At 34.6% G+C, this 20,977-nt stretch overlaps 1 long non-coding RNA gene across 1 annotated transcript; it reads right to left on the bottom strand.

Annotated features, from left to right (window-relative positions):
- Positions 1-211: 211 nt before the first annotated feature.
- On the bottom strand, positions 212-925 carry LOC121250446. Its single transcript, XR_005937790.1, has 2 exons — positions 716-925; positions 212-609 (listed from the first exon to the last, which is right to left on the bottom strand). It is a non-coding gene; the product is annotated as an uncharacterized LOC121250446 (long non-coding RNA).
- Positions 926-20,977: the final 20,052 nt, after the last annotated feature.

Here is a 20,977-nt window from a genome sequence, read left to right as displayed (position 1 = left end):
TCCTTCATGATCTTAAATGCCCAGAAAATAAGAATCAAGTTAGCTGGAAAAAAAAAATCGTGTTATGAACTCATGGCTAGTAGGTTTGTCATGTTTATTTTAGGGTCAAAGACAAAATCAGTCTGTTAGTACTCACGTCTGGAAAGAATTGTCGAGGTTTGATTTTAATATTTAATCCTCGGCGGGTTTCAAAGTTCTTTTTACAGTCAACTCATTCCAACTTCTGTTATATCCATTACGCCTCGGTTGCCATGCATGTCCACGTGTCAACAAATTATCATTTTTACACGTTAAAATCCAAGGACTAAATATGCCCTTTTTGTTTTTGTAAGATAGTTCTTCAAGCACTTTCAAGTGATCCATGAAAGGTGATCATGGAAATTGATTGGTGCTTAAGGGGAATGTAGTTAAGGTATTATAGTAGTTACATCTTCAAGACAAAAGTACATGATATTACGTCTTATATTAACACTTGATAGTTCTGCAAGATATTTGCTTCTAAACTCAGAACTTCATGGATCATCTCAGCAGCATTCTGTGTTTGGATCCTTCTAGCTGCTCCCGATTATCTCCTTGTATGTGTCTCTCATCTTCTGTATTAAACTTTCCCTGAAATTCATTGATTATGGTAAAAATCTGTCTCAGCAAAACTTTCTTAGGAAGGATGAAATTCCATACATTATATGACAGTAACTATAACCAAATTAAGGATTACCTCTCTGGTTTGAAAACCAGGTTCTTGTACGCAAACCACTGCAAAGAAAAGAAGGCAAGATAGGTTGATGCATGAGAAACAGAGCGAAGCACGGAAGTACTTCTATGTATTAAGCATTCCGTGTGATGAATGAACTACAGTTCTTCCAAGGCCCATTTTAACTCGAATACTTTTTTAGTACATGCATTAGATTTATGCAGATGAACGTAGATCATTAAATAGATTGAGTTAGGTATCTTTTGGTTAAACAAATGAGATGAGATGAGAAATCTATAAATAGTATGAGCTAATTTATGAATAATAGTAAAATTGTTTGATTTAAGATTTTTATGGAGTTTTGGAAAAAGAAAAAAAAAATTGAATAAAAAATTTACAGATAATTTTAGGGATTTAAAAGAGTTAAATTGTTTTTTGTGTTTTATTTGTAAGTTTGGGAAAATGTAATGATTAATGATTAGGTAGCAATTAGATAAAAAATTTAAAAATTTAAAAATGAAAAATATTTGTATTTGAACAATGTTTGAATATTAAGATGAGATGGGATGGTTTCAAATGTTTGTGAAACCAAACCAACCTTAATATGTTTAATGTGGTTTTGAGAAAAGAGAGAAAAAATTGAATAAAATTATTATAAAAGTTAAAATATTATTATAATATAATTTTTTTAATTTTATTTTTATTTTGGGATTTGAAAAAGTAGCATTATTTTTTGTATTTTGTTTGGAAGTTCGGAAAATTTGTAATAATTAGATGAAAAAGTTAAAAATTAAAAATTAAAAAATATTTATATTTGTGATGTTTGAATATTGATATGAGATCATATGATGAGTGAAAAAACTTTATTATCCAGTCTTGGAGGAGAATACGTTGGTTCTGAATGTATTGGGAATTTGGGCGTACGAGAAGAAAGATGCAGAATTATAATTATTATTTTTATTTTTATTTTTATTTATTTCAACAGAAAGAAGTGTTGCGTAATCATAATTCTTTGTAATTAAGTCCCTCTATTTATAATAAAGATCCATAATTATTTTTAAAAAGAAAAAATATAAAAATAAAATAAAAATATAAAGCAAATAAACTTTGTCAACTAATCCAAGAAAAATTAATTAATTAGCTATTCAGAAAGGTGAGAATTTTTAAAACGTAAACATTTTTTAAAATAAAAAATATAAGTTATATATATTTTTTAATGTTTTTTTATATATTTTTGCTTCATTATTTTCTTCTAATTTTAAAAAAATAGCTTCTCTAAAAGAACTAATCTTTTAGATTTCAAAACCTAAAGAGTTTTAATAAATTGATAAAAATTAAAAATACTGACTTGAAATTAAAAACAAAAACATTTTTTAAAATAAAAAATACTTGTTAATTAATTCCAACAAATTAGAAGATTTTTTTTAAAAATCAATGTTACAAATCTTAAAAATATGAATAAAATAATTTTTAGAAAAAACGCATTTGGTGAAGGGGAGATCACCGCCTCCCATTCTCCCAGATCACGGGTTTTTTTTTTTTTTTTAATGTTTTATATATATTTTTGCTTCATTATTTTCTTCTAATTTAAAAAGAAAAATAGTTTCTCTCTTAACTGAAAGAACTAATCTTTAAATTTCAAAACCTAAAGTATTTTAATAAATTGTTAAAATTAAAAATACTGACTTGAAATTAATATAAAGAAATCGCTACTTGCTCGCCTGAAACACAATTTAAGGAAAGAGAAATGATTGACTGGATGTTAAGAATATCTCAAATTATTTATAAATAATAGTAAAAAAAATTTTAAATAATTATAAAATAACAATAAATTATTTATCAATAATAATAAAATAGTACGAGAATATGTAACCCAACATAGCCTCATATGGCAGCAACGAAGCATCATCACTTTACTACTGTAAAAATTAAAAGCCTAATGTGATCCCTACAACTTGACACGTAATGGTTAATACCAAGTTACTAACGCCTAATAAGTAGTAAGCCTTCTCTATAAATATCACAACTGATACAACGAAGCATTATCACGTATGAACATTGTCTTCAAGTTCTGAAGTGCATCAATTTCAGTTTAGTCCTCACGAAAATTAAAACTCAGCGGTATCAAGAATTCCAGACCCATGTTCCTCGTATGGATGGTGGAGGAAATTGTCAAAAAGGCATTTTGTCATAATATGGATAGGATTTGAATGACCAAGAATAGCTTGCTCGGATCGCACCAGCGCAGCTCAATATTCTCCACGATTTCTTTACCTTTTCGTAGCAAAGAAGATGGTTGTTCTGTTTTCTTTCCTATTGCGGTTCTGTTTCTTTCCTTGGCTTATTGCACTCTTATGGTATTTTTCCATTAGAATAAACTTTCCTTTATTGTTATTCTCCTCCTACAAATAATCTGTAAGTGGGAAGAGAAAGATTATTATTATCATTGTCAAAGTTAACAAAGTATTGTCACGGTGTACAGATCGTTGATGATGCGATAACTAGCAGGAACATGCAGTGCTAAGGGAAACCGTGTTGTGTCCACCCTTTGAACAAGAATATGAGCTTATGTGATAAGGATCACCTGATGCAAATCTTATGATATGTTCTGATAAGGCAAGTTCTGATTAAGATCACGTGATTAAGAAAAGTTAAGAAGTTTTTCTAAAAAGTTAAGTTTTGTTACAAATCAAGTTATGGTCAAAGGCATAAGTCAAGTACATGTTCATGCACGCATTTCATGATATACCTCTTGTATGCTTGTGTTAACTATGGTATGTTGTGTGATTATTTGCTAAGATTTCTTGAAATCTCATTGTGGTAGTTTCTACTACAATTCCCCAACCGGAATGGTAGAAGTTGTGACAGGTATAGTAAATGACGACCACAACTAAGAGGAAGAGAACGGCAGCTCCTCCTCTAGAGAGGATTGTGCCTAATATGGCTGTAAGTCAGACTGAGCCATTCATCTTGGATTGAATCGAGGCCATCGATCGGGATATCACTGGCATACTTGAGTTCATTGCGGAATTCAAATGGCGTAACAACTGGGTCAAAGATAACACCTTGGAAAAGCATGTGAAGCTTGAATCCTCTTGAAGAGAATGGGAACTTAAGTTATTTTGTGGGAAAAAAAAAAAAAGGAACAATACTTATGGTTTTAGACCTCAATTTTTGTGGAACTATGTTTTGAGGAGGTCTCTTGTTTTGGGAGTTTTAAACTGTACTCTATGATTTTGGGATGTTATATCTTTATGATACATGTTTATGGTTTGGGAAATGTTTGGGATAGGGCTGGGCAAAATTCTAAAATTTCCGACTTCGCCCGAAATTCACTCCGATTTCGACTCCGACGGAGTCTAAGTAGTCAGATTTCGGAGTCGGAGTAGCTACGAATAGGAAGTCGAAGTCGAAGTCGAAGTCGGAGCTCCGAACTCTGACTCCGAATATTTTTTAAAAAACTCAGATGTAAAACAACGTCGTTTTACATCTGGATTTAAAAAATAAAAAATAAATAAACGATGTCGTTTTATCATTTGGGGGGGGGGGGGGGGGGGGGGGGGGGGGAACGCAGGACCCCCCCTTCCCTTCTTCCTTCTTCCTTCTCCCTTCTCTCTCCCATCTCACGTTTGAAGACTCTGAACCAGTGAAGCGTCTCGCATCTCTCTCATGTCTCACATCTAGCGTCTCTGTTGCCACCGTTCCTCTTTGCACCTCCGTGCGACTTCAAGCCGAGCTTTAGCCTTCGTTCAGCTTCAGCCTACGGTGAGAGTGAGGGGTTCCAAGCCATAAAATTAAATCAAGCAATTTAATCAATTAATTTTATGTACACGTCTCGTGTGAATTGATATTTTGTTGTGATTCTTGTGAATTGGTTTTGTAAATTTGTAGTAAGGAAATGTGTTTAATGAAATATATCATGTGTTTGTAAGTTGTGTTGTATGCATGCATAGTGTTTGATAAAATGTGTAAAGAGATGTTACTCCTTTAATGAACACTTACAAGTATAATTCTCAACACTCTTCTTTAAATTCACATATGTTCTTTACAATATAATCTTAATTTAGTAGTTTTCAAACATGAAATTTGGTCAGAGTGTAACTTCATCTATGCAAGTTAGTGGAGCTTATAGTTCCAATCCAGTGTTTCCATGTCATCAACATCAGGTCATGCCTTTTTTTTTTTTTTTTTCTCTTTTCATTTAAGTTGATTTCATTTTTAGAAATTTTATACTATTGCCGATCACTAGTACTTGGTAATTTTTGTATGTTTTACCCAAATTGACATATTTTTCTTCATCTTCCTTGAATAATTACAACTTTGTGGAATCTAATTTGGAATATTAGAGGATACCAAGAGTAAATCATGTCCTTATGCAAGTTTGAACATTTATGACACAAGGACTTGGGATTTCTTCCAAGATTTAAATGATGTTTCACCTATAATTTCTTCCAAGAAATATGGCCACAGCTCAAATATGGGGTAAATATTAGAAGACCCTTAGATTATCATGCTCGGTTCAAGGATACAATGGAGAAGAGTTTAGGCCTTTTTTCTTTTTTTGTATATTGGAGCAAGTATTGAACATTATAAATTTTGTGTAGTATTATTTTTTGAGTACTAGTGTATTGATGCTCGTTAAGTTTTACTTATGTACATTGTTTAGAAGTGTATTCTCAAAAGTAAAACTTGATAAATATAACTATTAATTACATATTTGAGAGTAACACAACATCTACCAACATTATATACTCTGTGTTATATATTTTTGCTTCTTTTTTTTGTGTTTTACTGTTTTATATTTTTTATTTTTTCTCTGCATTTTTGCTTATTTCCTTCTTTTCAAAAGCTGAAGGAAATGAGACTTTGAGTATATAGCTGCATTGGAGTATATAGAATAGTTTCAAATCCTGGTAAATAATCATATGATCCATCAAAGACTCCAATTACTTGCCATCAGCCATATGATGACAAGTCTTTGATCGTATCGTTTAAGATGCATTAAGCTGGAGCTATTTTTTATTTTTTTATTGAAATTTTGGATCATTGAAAGTTGGTGATCACATTGGAAAGTTCCCATCTTAATCCTTAGAGAATACACACACCCCTATATATATCCAATCGTAAACCAAACTCCTTAATCATGTATTGGGTTTTCAAATCAATAATAATAAAATAATTATGTGTAAATTCTGCAATGAGACTTTGACACAACACAACCCATGTCAACACTAGCAAATAAGCTACAGTCGCCATCTACATCAGTCCCTTTTTTAACTATATGAGACTCGGTTTAACTTGATCAGATAACTACCTGAAGTTGACCCCTGAAACCAAACATTTTGGCAAAATAATTTACTTGATTCGTGTCCCTTTTACAGAACTAGCTTTGAAGTTTCTTTCTGGGCCTTCACAACTACTAGTTTTCTTTTGTGTATTTCGTCGCTTAAGACAATTTATAACACCAAAAAAAGGTTATGACTTTTGAGAGCATCCAACACATTCTTTTTATTGCACTAGGGCTATGCATTACTCTTTTATAAATTTTCCAGTGGACTCTATATTGGAAGACCACATATATCTTTGCGTTAATTTAAATGTTTAATATAGCTTAGTTATTTTTTAAACTAATTTTTTGTTTCTAATTTATTTTTTCAGTTTCTTTGATTGTGATATGGATCGTCCACAAGGGGATGTGGCGGATGCCAATGCTACAACTCCTACACCGGTGGGTACGTCCACCCCTAGAGCCACATCTAGGGCACCTACATCTAGAGCAGCTACATCTTATGCGACTAATCGACTCCCACTCCCAATAGATATAGAGGATGAGGATATGTTCAACGAAGAGGAGGAGATGCCCATTGAGCAAGATCAACCATCACGACCTTCTAAAAAGAGGTCGTGAACATGGGAGCATTTCACCAAAATTCCTAGTGATATTGCGAACCCGGTAGCAAGATGTCATTACTGTGGGCAACTTTGTAGATGACATTCGAAGAAGCAAGGCACCAGTGTGTTAATAGCACATTTAAATGGTTGTCAACGATATAAGATAGCGAAGGGATTGGCAGCTACTGATCAGACCAACCTCAGTTACCAAACATCTACAGCCACTGATAGTACATAGACTAAGAAATTGGTCATCCCTCAATACAGTGAGAAGATGTTGAGGGACATGCTTGTAGAGATGATAATTACTGATGAGATGCCCTTTACCACAGTCTGGAAAAGAGGCTTTCGAAAGTTTCTAAACTTTGTTGAGCCACGATTTCCCATTCCATCACGGTATACGGTGATGCGAGATTGTATGAAGACATGTGAAAGATAAGGCGGAGATGAAGAAGATGTTTATTACCACTGGCCAGAGAGTGTCGTTTACGACTGACACATGGACGTCCATACAGAGCGTCTGCTACATGTGTATCACAACACACTACATTTACAATGAGTGGATTTTTCATAAAAAATTATTGGTTTTAAAGATATTGTGGATCATAAAGGTGCATCCATTGGGGCGAAGATGGATGATTGTTTAAGAGACTGGGAAATTCGAAAAGTGTTGTGTATTACAGTTGACAATGCCAGTGCCAATGAAACAGCAATTGATTGGTTTAAGCAGAACACGACGGTGAGAGATGATGTCATTCAGGCCCACGAGTTTATTCATATTCGATGTTGTACTCATATCATCAACCTTATCGTTGTTGAAGGGTTAAAAGCAGTTGATGACTCCATTACCCTAGTCTGCAACATTGTACGATATGTGAGGGGTTCCCCTCAAAGGCTTGCCAAGTTTAAGGCAATAGCAGAAGATCTTAAGATTAAATGTTCTAGTACGTTGTGCTTGGACGTTCCGACTCGATGGAACTCTACATTCATGATGTTGAATGTGGCACAAAAGTACCAAAAAACATTTGAGCAGATAGAGGTCGAGGATGGGGGCCTGAGGTATGTTTTGTTGGAGCCAGCAGGCCAGGGGCTCGATGTGCCGGACTCACATGATTGGACCAGTGTAAGCTACCTTGTTGAATTTTTAAGAATTTTTTATGACATAACCATGCGACTATCTTGATCCAAATATACGACTGCGAACTCATTCTTCAGCGAGCTCTTGGAGCTTCACTTCCACTTGAAAAATAGTTGTACTGACTCTGGTGGATTGTTATCTGTTATGGCTACGATGATGAAGACCAAATATGATAAATATTGGGGGAATATTGAGAAGATAAATAGATTGCTATTTGTGACTATGATTCTTGACCCCCGATATAAGTTGGTCGTTCTAGAATTTTTGGGTAAATTCCATTCTCGGGGCAGTGAAGGCTACATAGTTTATTAGAGTGCTAAAAAGTGATATTGATAACCTATATAATCACTACAATAATAGTTGTCAGCCTTCATCCGTAACTGGTAGCTCCTCACATTTGAGGTCGACGGGGTCGACAGCTTCCTCAGGTGATACTGACCCATATGTAAGGGTTAGAGACCATCGTATTATCTAGCAGTATCATCAACTCATGTCAACAAGGAATATTATGCATTGTACATCTGAGGTTGAAATATATTTTATGGAAGTTGTCGAGGCACCTAGTGATGTGTTTCAGCTATTAACTTGGTGGAAAGTTAATTCCACCGAGTATCCAATCTTTTCTTGTGTAGCCCGAGAAGTGCTAGTCATTCCTGTCACTACGGTTGCCTCAGAGTCGACATTTAGTACTGGAGGTCACGTGTTGGATGCTTATCGAAGTTTATTGTCACCGTCAACCGTGGAGGCCCTCGTTTGCACACAGAATTGGATAAGTGAAACACACATTGGACTAAATACCGTTGGCGTTGATGCCGAGAGCTATAGGTTTGAGTCGGGTAAGTTTATATGCTTTTAAATGATTATTTAATTATTTTTAATATTTCTAACTTGTACTTTTTATGATTTTATAGATCTCATTATGAACCATAACATAATTACCGATGATTGAGAGTCTGAGACGGACACCCCTTGAGAGTTGGGATGGAGTTGAGAGAACCCCATTTCTTGGTAAGAATGAAATTCTACTTTTACCGTGTTCAGTTTTTTTTTTATTTATTCATTGCTACTTTCTATCTTCATTTCAGGCATGATCAATGAACCATTGAGATTTTATTGAAATGAGCATTTAATATTTATGTAGTTAACTTCCAAGGATAAGTCAATGTTGTTATTACATTATAAATGGGACTGTTATAACTTATGGCTACATCGTATTATTTAGTTTTTAAACTATTGTATTTAAGCTTTTTTTTTTTTTTTTTTTTTTTATCTTTTTAGTATTTTTTTTTTTTTTACAGGTTTGGACTTGGGCTTTGATGCTCATATTTAATAATTTATGTAGTTACATTACATTATGCTCGATCCGAGCAAAAACTGAAACAAGGACCCACCACATGGTACATGATACTCTTATTAGTCTTAATGTCTTATATTTATTTTTAGATTAAGTCGTAGACACACCTACCTCTGTTAATAGTGCTATGTCATGTAATGGATCAAATTTATTTTTGCATATAATTTATTTAACAAAATAAATTGACCACATTATTTATTTAAGTACTATTATTATTTTTATTTTTTTAGCCCAATAGACGGTCGGAGCTCCGATCGAGTTCGGAGCTTCGACCTCTGATCGAAGTCGGACTCTGATTCCATTCGGAGTCTGAGCAAAAATTTCGCTTCGACTCCTATCGGAGTCGGAGCTCAACGGCTACTTCGACTCCGTCAGAGTAGGAGCTTAGACCTAGTTTGGGATATGATATTAGTATGGTGCCATGTGTCTTTGCAATTGCTTATCGCGTTGCTTAGATTATCCGACCTTTACTATTTTTCCGCTGCTACATTATTGCATACTACTAGTGTACTTAGGTGCATAGCATATTATTTGTTATGTACGAGAGGTGTGTAGCCTTGTGTTACTTGTCTCGATGCCTTAATTACCGTCCAATCCCAAGCAGGGGTTGGAGGCATCACATTTGGTCATATGTATTTTACATTGATATTACATAATTCAATGAAAGCCTTATTTTGACATATTCCTAGTTATTTTACATAAAATTGCAAAATAGAGAAGGCATTGAGAGTGCCCCAAGTTTAAGAATAAGTTATTTTATGTAACACAAGGACCAGAATGAAACTCGACTGTAAAACAATTTTCTTAATGAAGCATTAGGTATACAAGATCCCATTTCATTAGATAAAATGCACTTTATGAAAAACAAAAAGAGAGTTTGTGGAAGCTCTTATTAAAAGTTTCCTCAAATCTTATTCTATTAAAATTATAAACGAAACATATGTACATGATCTAGGCATCTGTCTCTTCTCTCTAAGCTAAGTCCCTTCTGTGGCTTCAAACCTTGATTTAAGCATTTCTTTGGATAACCACTCATTGAAATAAAAATAAGTCGAATACTCAACAAATACTACTTCATACAGTAAACATATAAAAACATAGGTTTTCGCAAGAACTTTCAAAGTCACATTCAATCACATTAATTGATATGCATACATCCCCTAGATTTTTCAAGGCCTCAATCATATAATTCAATTGTGTAGTCACATCAATCTCATTTATGCTGTAACATTCTTTCCTCTTTTAACCTCATGGTCAATACATAATATTAAGTCCCATGTTTTAGGTTAGCGATCCTTGCGGTCATGTTCTTCCATAGCTAGGGGATAAGAACCTAGTTTCGAGAATAGGCATAACTAGGTGCATCGCTAGTCTTTCTTTTCGACGTTGCAATCGACCCCTTAGCATCATGGTACCATCTATACTATCATGACACTTTATATGCATTTTCTTCGAACAGACAAATATGTAGTTCAATCCATTTCCTGTCATTTTTCATTTAGTCTTTCATTTCCTTATCTTATCATTAATTTATTCATTTAATATATGGAGGTACTACATATAACAATTAGAAATATGCAATCCATTTCATTTCACACATCACATATAATAATAAAAGGGTATATAAAAAGAGGCTATCAATGAATAGTCTATACACATACATGTCACACTACGACAGCCTTAGCCCCCCCTTAGGATTTGACGGTGACTGAATGCGTCGAGACATGTAACACAAGGCTACAAACTCCTCGTAAATGACAATTAAGATGCAATGCACCTAACATCTAGCAGCATGCAATAAAAATTGCAGTGGAAAAATTCTTTTCTATCTTACTTAAGCATGGTGGCAAAATAAATAAGACATATGGTAGCAATAAGTGCAAATATCCCAAGCTTTCATATAGCATAAGCACTTTAAAATGAGAGTTGTGTTTTCCAAAAGACTTCCAAAATAAGATAGTGTATTTTAAACCATTCCCAAAACTCGGGATCCATAAAAATTATCATTCCTCAAGAAGCAATTTCCATGTTAAGGGAAATGGGTCCCAACTTCATCTTCTCTTCTTTTTTCTTTTTTTTCCAAAAGGGTTCGGGCTTCACTCTTTTATCTAAGTTTCGATCAGTATCCCGGTTATGGCGTCATTTAAACTCTTCAATATGTTGAAGTATCTTAGTGATCACTTGGTCAATCGTCTCCAGGCACTCCAAGCTGGAGGGCTAGGGTGAGCTCATAACCATCTTAGGCACAATCCTCTTCAGAGGAGGTGTTGTTCTTTTCTGCTTCGTCATTGAGATTTTCTATACTTGTTACAACTTCTACCATTTGGGATGGGGAATGGTAGTGGAAACTACTAGAGTGAGATTTCGAGAAATCTCAGCAAATAAACAAACAACATACCACACATATCATAAGCATATAAAAGCAAACACAAACAAATGCATGGACATGTACGTATTACATAGAACTTTGACGTATGCATCATAGACCTTTCTTTTAAAAATGACATTTTTCCTTCTTGTATCATATCAATTTGTATCATGTCATAACATATCATACTGAGAACGAGTCTCATCATTCCCTATCATTTCTTTCATATCTTAGCATATCATGACATAACATATCATGTCATATCATATCATGGCATATCATGTCATATCATATCATAGAACTCAAATGCCTTGTTTATATCATATCATTCACATATATGGATATCTCACGGCCCCTAAGCATTCTCAACCGTCATAAAAAATGGAACGTTTGAACGTCTTACCAAACGGAACACCTCCAACTGTACTAAAAATTTTTTTGTGACGGTTGAACAGTAAACTGTCACCAATTGTTTTCTGTGATGCACTTTAGGTGATGGTCGTGGTGACGGTTTCAAACCGTCACCAAATATCTTTAGTGACGGTTTGCCATTTTTTTGTGACAGTTTTTTTTGTCACAAAAGACACATTCTGTTGTAGTGAATTGACAATAAAGTATATAAACTTTTTATTTTGAACTTTACAATTTTTCTTTGAGATACCAAACATGACCCTCTTATATATATATATAATATCTTGTATATATCATGTCTCTGTGAGAGATGCATGGAAAATGATATTTTACCGTTTATCTTCTTCTGAATTGAGTAATGTTTCTTTCGCCTTGCTAAATGCGATCGAGGAGCCATGCAAGAAAGCCAAGATTAATAACAATTTCTATTAACATTTTACACACTTTAATAATACATGAAATAAATAAAAAGGATTAGTAAAAATCACGTGGTCATAAGATACTTCGGCATAACGAAGTTGATCTCTTTTCAGAATGCAATGCACTCCTCTCCAACCTATATATGTTCATATATATATAAATATATAAACAATATATTTTATATGATTTTATTTTTTAAAAAATATTTATATATAATCGAGTCATACAAATTAAGTAGCTGTCAATCCGTCAAGAAATTAAACTGTCCATGGGTCAATTTGGATTTATATGACCTGATTATATATAATATTATTGTATCAGGCTTGATTTGATCCGAATTAATCCGATTGTGAAGAAATCAAATGGATAATATTTTCAAAAGACAAAAGGATGTATAATAAAAACTTGAATTCTTCCAAAATAAAAATTATAGTAAAAATTAGGAACTTTGGGATAAATTAATCCCATCAAGACCAAAAGTACTAAAACATAAATGACTGTTCCGAAATGATCAAAATCTCTTATTACACAAATATTAATAAAGCATACCCATATAGTCAATCAGTAATAAGACGATCATCTCAGATACAAAACTAAAACATAAAAAATCATTTGTATTAAGACAAATTCATCACCACAACTACCGCGTATACGTACAAGACGTTCATCAGTACTGATGAACTTTTTAGAGAGCACAAGTACTTATAAAGAACCTTACTTCCAAGTATAAGTAAGGGAACCAGCTCCATTAAATATTTCGCTGAAATAAGCTTTCGGTCTCAACAGTAAACTCTACAATATCAATGACGAAATGGGAGAGAGAAAGAAAAGGAGGGTTAAAGGGGGTGGGTGGTGGAGCTACAAGCTTGGAGTTGGCATATATACCATGTGGAGGAAGAAGACCTTATATATCCTTGAAACTGGAGGGATTGAGGTGAGATATTTATGCAGAGGTCTTGGAATATTGATCATTAGGCTTCATTGTAAACGTAGTCATTAGGCGTCATGGCGGTAAAAGATGAAGACCTCGGTCTCCGTACCAATGTTTTCCGGTTATGATTCCGGTTGAAGCACTCGACAGAATATTTCATTATTGTTGCGCATGCGTTTCGATATATCATTTTGGGATTAAATTTAACTACATATATAAGCTCATGATAACTAATAGAATAATATATATAGGTAAGTGTGCATGATCATATACACACATATATATATATATATATATATATAGAAGAATTGACGATTTATAAAATGAATATACAACAAAAATATTAAAAAATGATAGATATTAGTGTCAAAAAATAATATTAAAAAAATAACAAACTGGAGTTGAGACAAAAAAACAATAAAAGAGCAGAGAATTATTGAAATAAAGGTATTAAAAAAAAAAAAAAGAATGAGAAGACATTTAAAGTTATAAAAATTAAAATTGTGTAAAGACCTTTTAGATTTTAGAATTAATTAAATACCATCTGCATTTAAAATTTACAAAAGTACCATCCAAATTCAAGAAAATTACAAAACTACCACTAAAACTGTCCAAAACAAAATAGGGGCCAGAACAGACCAAAATTTAGAATGAAACTAAACGAAGAGCCGGTGTAGTATACTGGATACTATATGGGAAAAAATAACCGAACAACCATTTTCTGAGAAAGACAATAAAATCCCCATACAGATTTATGAAAAAGAAGGTGGAAATCTTCCGAGATAGGGCACTATGAGGAAAGTTTCGAATTCGGATCTAGTGATCATTTTGGTTTAAATATTTAGAAATAAACTATTTTAGATATGTACTAGTATATTATTTTGAGATATTCACTGCAAATGTGCTGAAATTACCAAAGGCATAGAGAGTTTCGACGCGTGAATATAGTGACTTTTAAAATGAAAACAAAGTATGATAAATATTGTGAGATTTTCAAAAGATAAAGATGTTATTTATTGTTGTCATCCTTAATCATCAGTAAAGTTGTTACTCAAGCATATTGGTTCAATAAAAAATAGGCAATAAGTGGAGTGAGGAATTTCTTGAAATCTTCAAGAGGGATATTGACAGTATTTTATGTTTGGTGGTGGGTGTGCAAGTAGGTCTAAATCAACTATGTATCACAGTAGTAATGAGAGTAGTACATCAATGGAGAGTAGCTATACTATTGATCCCTTGGCCTTTTTGAGAAAATTCTGTAAAGAGCGAAAATCAACAACCTTGATGGATTGCATGTTGGAACTTGAACAGTTTCGACATTTTAATTTGGTGGAGAGTTAACTCCACCAAATGTCCGGTTCTTACTCTAATGGCAAGATATATCTTGGCCATTTCGATCATCACTGTAGCATCTGAGTCAGCATTTAGCATAAGAGGCAGTATCTTGGATACGTTCCGGAGTTCTTTGGTTCCTAGTCTATAGAGGCTCTTGTGTGTGTGCCAAACTGGTTGAAGTTCATTCCTATATACCTGAGTCAAAATTATATAGATACAATTGATGATGTAGATAACTAAAAGTAAGACTAAGGTACTATATTTAGAGATTTGTTTTTAGTTTTTGTTATATATCTATTTTTTCATTTTGTGATATTATTTCCTATATTTTAACATCTTAACATATAATTAACCACCAATATGACGAGTATACTATATGAAGATGGTTGAAGTTTAAGGTGCATTTGTGACATTGTGCAAGTGTTATTTGTTCAATTTTGTTTCATTATTTCTATAAATTTATATGGAGCTATCATATTTCCTTACTAAGTTTGTCCTCTTTTCTTCTTACACAACTTGGAATGGCACCCAATATTTGGTTCTCTTTTGTTGTTGGAAATAGAAATGGGAACATTTAAGTCGTGTTAGTTAGAAAATGTTGGTTGTTGTTGTACTTTGGAACAAATAATAATATTTGGTGGTGGTTGTGTTTCAGCAGTTTGTTATTGGATGATCGATGATGAATTGATTGTGATTCAGCAGTGAAGTATTGAGTGGCTGGCTTGTATTTGGTAATTGTAAATTATTTGGAGGCTAGCTGTGTTTCAACACAACTTGGAAGGAGAACAAACACCCGAAATTTGGTTTTGTTTTGTTGTTTGAATAGGAACAAATAATTAATTTTAATTTATGTTTTTGGTTATTGTAGTTGGAAACAAATGACAACATTTGGTGGCCGGTTGTTTTTCAGCAATTTTGATTTTTTTTTTTTTTTTAATAGTGGTTATGGTTTTTCAATGCTAGTAATGGTATTTTCAACTTTGTGCCCTAGCTTGATGACATATGGCTAACAACTGATATGGCATACAAAGCAGTAACTGAATTTTAAATCTGTGATTTTTTACTTTGTTGTTGGGCTCCTATTATATTTACTGTTAATCTTTTTGTAGTTAAATATATACTATAAATATTGACACATTGCTTACTATTTTATTCCTTAGAAAGAGATAATATCATTGCATCATGCCAAATGACTTGGGAAACAAATTCTAGAAAAGAGTCCGACCAAATCACTAGATCATCTATATGCCATGAATGTCTTGCCAAACAATGGGCAACTGCATTAGCCATATGGCTTATATGCTAAATTGTAACTTTTGGAAATCTTAGGGACATTCTCCTTATCTCATGGATCAAGTTCCCCCGAATAGACATAGACTCCTGCTCTTTAGTAAGCTCTTGGACCACCAAAAGTGAATCACACTCCACTTGAAGCTCACTGATTCCCAATGGCAAGCAAAACTGGAGACCCCTCAACATAGCCAAGAGTTCAATTTCTATAGGGTCAACAATCTCATGTTCTGGTTTACTGGCTGTGAAGATCACTCTTCCACTCTCATCTTGAAGAACCATGCTAGCACTTGATCTGCAATGGTCTTGAAATATAGCCCCATCAGTATTCAATTTTAGTACACCCGAAGGTGGAGGCTTCCAACCACAGTGAGGCTTATAACCCTTTTTTTTGCTCCTCTGCTGCATAATTGAACTCATTGTAACTTGGTAATGCATGATCTAAGGCTTGTTATGGAGATAACCACTTATTCTCATATAGCAGCAGATTTCTTCTATACCACAATCCCCAAGCACATAAAAATAGCTTCTCAAATTCACCTATTTTATTTCTTCTCGACAATTGAGCGAAAACCCGTAGAAAGTCTATTTGAACTTGATTCTCTTATAGGAAACAAAGTTGTGCCTGAAGTACATCTTTGAAGCTTGAACAATATAGAAGAGCATGGTTAATGTCCTCGTCCTCCACCTTGCACCATCTGCATTTTGCTTCAACCACCACCTTTTTTGCTTGTAGATTTTTCAAAGTTGGTAAGCCATTCTTGCACACCCTCCAAGCAAATATCTTCACTCTGTTAGGGACTTGCATCTTCCATATTTTCCTCCACAATTTCTTCTGCTCCTCCCCATATGAAACCTCACCAACCTGCCTTTCCTCGCCAAAGGACATAAACAATCTGTAGGCATTCTTAACACTAAACTGTCCACTATACTCATGCTCCCAAACCATGCTATAAGGTCTACTCTTAGAGGGTATCATCTATTCAGTACCTCGTAAGCTTCACTTTGAGGTAATAGTCTTCTTACCTTCTCCATGTCCCACCATCTTGTATGTCCCCCAATCAGATCAATAACTGTCCAGTTCAATTGGGTTTGAGTATTAGAATCTAAAAATGGAACTAATTTATGATTAGGCAACCAATAATCTGACCATATGTTAATGGCCTTTCCATCTCTTACCCTCCATCTACACCCTTTTAACAGCAAACTCTTAGCCTCCTAAATACCCCTCCAAACATAAGAAGGTGTTGCTCCTAGTTTGGAATCTTTGAAATTAGAAGAAGGAAAATACTTAGCTTTGAAGATCCTGTATAACAACGATTCCTCCTCTTTAAGAATTTTTCATCTCTGCTTTGCTAGAAGTGCCATATTAAAATTTTTTAAATCTTGAAAGCCCATTCCTCTATTGGCCTTCGATTCACATAATTTCTTCCATCTAAACCACCTTATCTTGTTTTCCTCATTATTTTGTCCCCACCAAAATTTTGCAATCAAGCTTTCCAACTCAGTCCACAGAGAAATAGGAAGTTTGAAGGAACGAAGACTTAGAGCGTCGGGACATGCAACACAAGGTTACATACTCCCATTCGTGACAATTAATATGCAATGCATCCTAGTATGCAACTAGCAGTATGCAATAATAGTAGCAGATAGAAGGGTGAAAACATAACTTATGCCAAAATAACTAAAACATCCAAATTTCATTAGAAATATCAAGTTCAAAATACCAAAATAGCATAGACATAGGTACAAAGCTAAATCATTCTCTTCATGCGATCTAAGGCATGAAGGGCTAGGGCTACAAACATGATAATCAAATCTAGTCTCTTCTTAAGGTCAGGCTCCTCCTCAATCAGTTGGATCAAGTGCTCCATCTAGCCTGTCCTCCTCATATTCTAACACAACTTCTATCATTCCGATAATGGGTCCACAAGGGGTGAGATTTTCATGAAATCTCAGTAAGTTAACAACCAACTTGCACAAAGATAAATTATGCATGAAGGATGATAAATATGAAGTGTATGAAATGTAGAAAAATGTGCATGTGTCTCCCATCCAGATTTCTCAACATCTTTAGAGAAACTTGATGCACTTTCACTTTTAGAGAAGATTTTCACTTTCTCATTCCAAGAACATGACATTTTGAAAGAGAACATTTCATAATTCATTGCTTTCAAAAATCATAACATTTCATCGTTTCTTAAAGCCATCATTAACATACGTTTGGTAGCAACATGGTTCCCCATATGCAAGATGAGCACCTGCCGGTGACCGTAACACAACTCATGTTCGCACTATGTCATTGTCTCCAGACATCGTTCTTAATGTATTCGTAATATAACATAATATCATAATGTATACAACCACCAGCATTAGGTGTCATAACATATGACTTCACTCCGACGTTTGTCATCCTAGGGGTCATCACTCCATTTTTACTCACTCCATAGTGGACAGAGTCGTTCCACTATAATAATTCCCCATCCTAGCCTTTGGGATAATGACAAAAATTATTTTCATGCTAAGTTAGAAAAATGTGTTCCATGACATGTGCATATATAGTAAGCTTTTTTATGTGAAATGAAATTTGTAGATACAACATGATAAAATGGTAGAAATATCACATGTCATGTAAATATACACTCAATATATCGTATAACATGATATTTTATACTCAAAGTAATAATTGAAACATGAATGAGGCATTTGTCAATAAATCATAAATAATCTGTCAATGTGTAAGTTAGAGGCCAACTTACAAACTTCCGGAGTAATTGAAAATAATGTTGTAGCTGCGTAAATCAAGTGTATACTAAGTTAGGATTAATACTTCTATGGGTGAGGTCCAAAATCAAAAATACGAAAATACCCCCTAGACCCTTGAATATTGTCATTAAGGCTCTAAATTCTCACTAATTGCAAACGAACTCCAAATTTGATAAAAATTCATTGACTTCATATTTTTGGCGTTATTTTTGGCATTATAAAACCATCTATGTCCTTGGATTTTCAAAAATCAAAGTGAAACTTGCCTAAAGAGTCCCAACTCGTGGCATGTACTTTAGTTGATGCCTAAGTGTATTCTCAACTATTGGTCCTTATGGTTACATGCATATGAGTTTTTATTTAACCACAAATGATCACTACCATCTTTGATGACGTAGTAAAGACTAATTCTTGGATAGTAGAGTTCATCCCAGCACTTAGTCATGGCTAAGATATCCTTAATCTCTACTACATTCAAAATCCATTCATACTAGATGATCAAAACAAGATAGATTCAAGACTTACCATGGCATGCTCTAACCAAATTTAAACCTTCATAATTCTGCTAGACAATAATAAATCATATCAAATCATGCTTACAACATGCCAGAGCTAAATTTTTACTTAAAATTATTTAATTATCCAAACCATCCCTTAATAGACTCGGTTTTGATTTAAGCATGATAACCTTCTCAAAACTCACCCAAATTTCATACCAACACATGGAAACAAAGCTTGACATGCTAACTGAGATCAAAAGAAATAAAACTTATAAATTCATTGGCCTTCTAAGCAATCTAGACAGCCTTACACATGAACACTCACGAACTCACAAAGAACTCACTCGGTTTCACTCTTTTGATCTTTAAGGCTCAAGAGAAAGCTTGGAGCTGAGGTGTGGAGGAAATGAGAGAGTGAGGGGGCCTTTTATAGGTGGCCAAGGGGAAGGGGACGTTGGCTTTGGTCAAGGGAAATGATGGAAGATGGTGTATGAATCTGAAATTTCTAGATTTGCACTCCATCACCTATGTCATCTTGTGTAGGTCAAAACAATGCCCTAAACCACCATGATCTCACTCCTATCATTGCTACATTACTCCTATGGGGGCTGGCCAAGTCTTGGGGTAGAGGAGAGAGGGAGGAAAAATCATCAAAACCACCTGAGGGGGATAACATGTTCAACTGGTTTTTTTGTCTTGGCAGATTTTGATTATTGCCTTGTCTAATCCCTTTGAACCATCATGAAGGTGCAACCAGAAATAAGGTAATGGGATGGAGGTGTCCTGCTAAAATCCCAGACTGCCTTCTATAGTTTACGTCCTTTTGAGCAGGAAAATAATGGCCCAAAACCACCATGATTTATTCCCTACTATGGCTACAATGGTCTTCCAGTGGTGGCCAGGTCGTGGGGTGATAAGTGTATTTTATGTGATTTTCGTCCTGATCAATGAGAGGTAGCAAGAACTGAAGAGAGTCGACGAGATTTAGGGTGAGAAGCCTTGTCTTGTGGCAACAAGGAGATTTCTCTCCCTCAAAGGTTAAAAGGCTTACCTCTCGGTAGGCAAGGAGACTTGCGACTAGAGGGTGAAGACCTGGGCATGAAGTCTTGGTGACAAGGTTTTGGGCGAGAAGACTTGGGCAACTAGTCCAACCGACAAACTTAAAAGAAACCAATCTAAACGACATTGTGGGCAACAACTAGAAAATGAGAGAGGAGTCTTTCATCTTGGTCGAGAGTCTCTCCAATTGGTTGGCGAGAGGAGGCTCTCATCTTGGTCGGGAGTCTCTCCACTCGGTAGGCGAAAGGAGCTTTCATCTCGATCGGGAGCCTCTCCATTCGGTAGGTGAGGAGAGGACCGTGTGGTCTTCACGACTTCCACGCCCGTTCAAGGCATCTACCAGGTGCGATAATTCATCCCGACTAGGATCAATCTGCTGGGGACCAAAACCTCCGAGCTTCACAAATCGAGCTGCTTATCACTTCCATTTAGATAATCCCGTTTAATTAAGCGGGGTGTTACAATAGACATGGCTATAACCTTGATGAGAACCTATTTGCCCCCTTGTGATAGAAGTTTCTCCTTCCACCCTTGTAGTTTTTGCTATACTTTATTTTTAAGCTGAAAAAAAGCCTAGTATTTCCCTCTACCCACCATAGGAGGGAGTCCCAAATACTTATCATAATTTTGGCATTGCAAAACTCCTCACAACTGCATGATCTCTGCTTGTTGACTAGGTATAAATTTTTGCTGAATACCATGGAAGCTTTTTCCTTATTCACCTTGTGTCCTGAGGCCTTTTCATAGACATCCAGTAGGTGCATTATATTCAAGTAGGTCTGTAAAGTAGCAAAACAAGACACTATCATCTGCAAATATAAG

Source organism: Juglans microcarpa x Juglans regia, chromosome 1D, assembly GCF_004785595.1.
Source record: "Juglans microcarpa x Juglans regia isolate MS1-56 chromosome 1D, Jm3101_v1.0, whole genome shotgun sequence".
Taxonomy (NCBI): Eukaryota; Viridiplantae; Streptophyta; class Magnoliopsida; order Fagales; family Juglandaceae; genus Juglans; species Juglans microcarpa x Juglans regia.
This window is presented reverse-complemented; position numbering and strand designations above follow the sequence as displayed.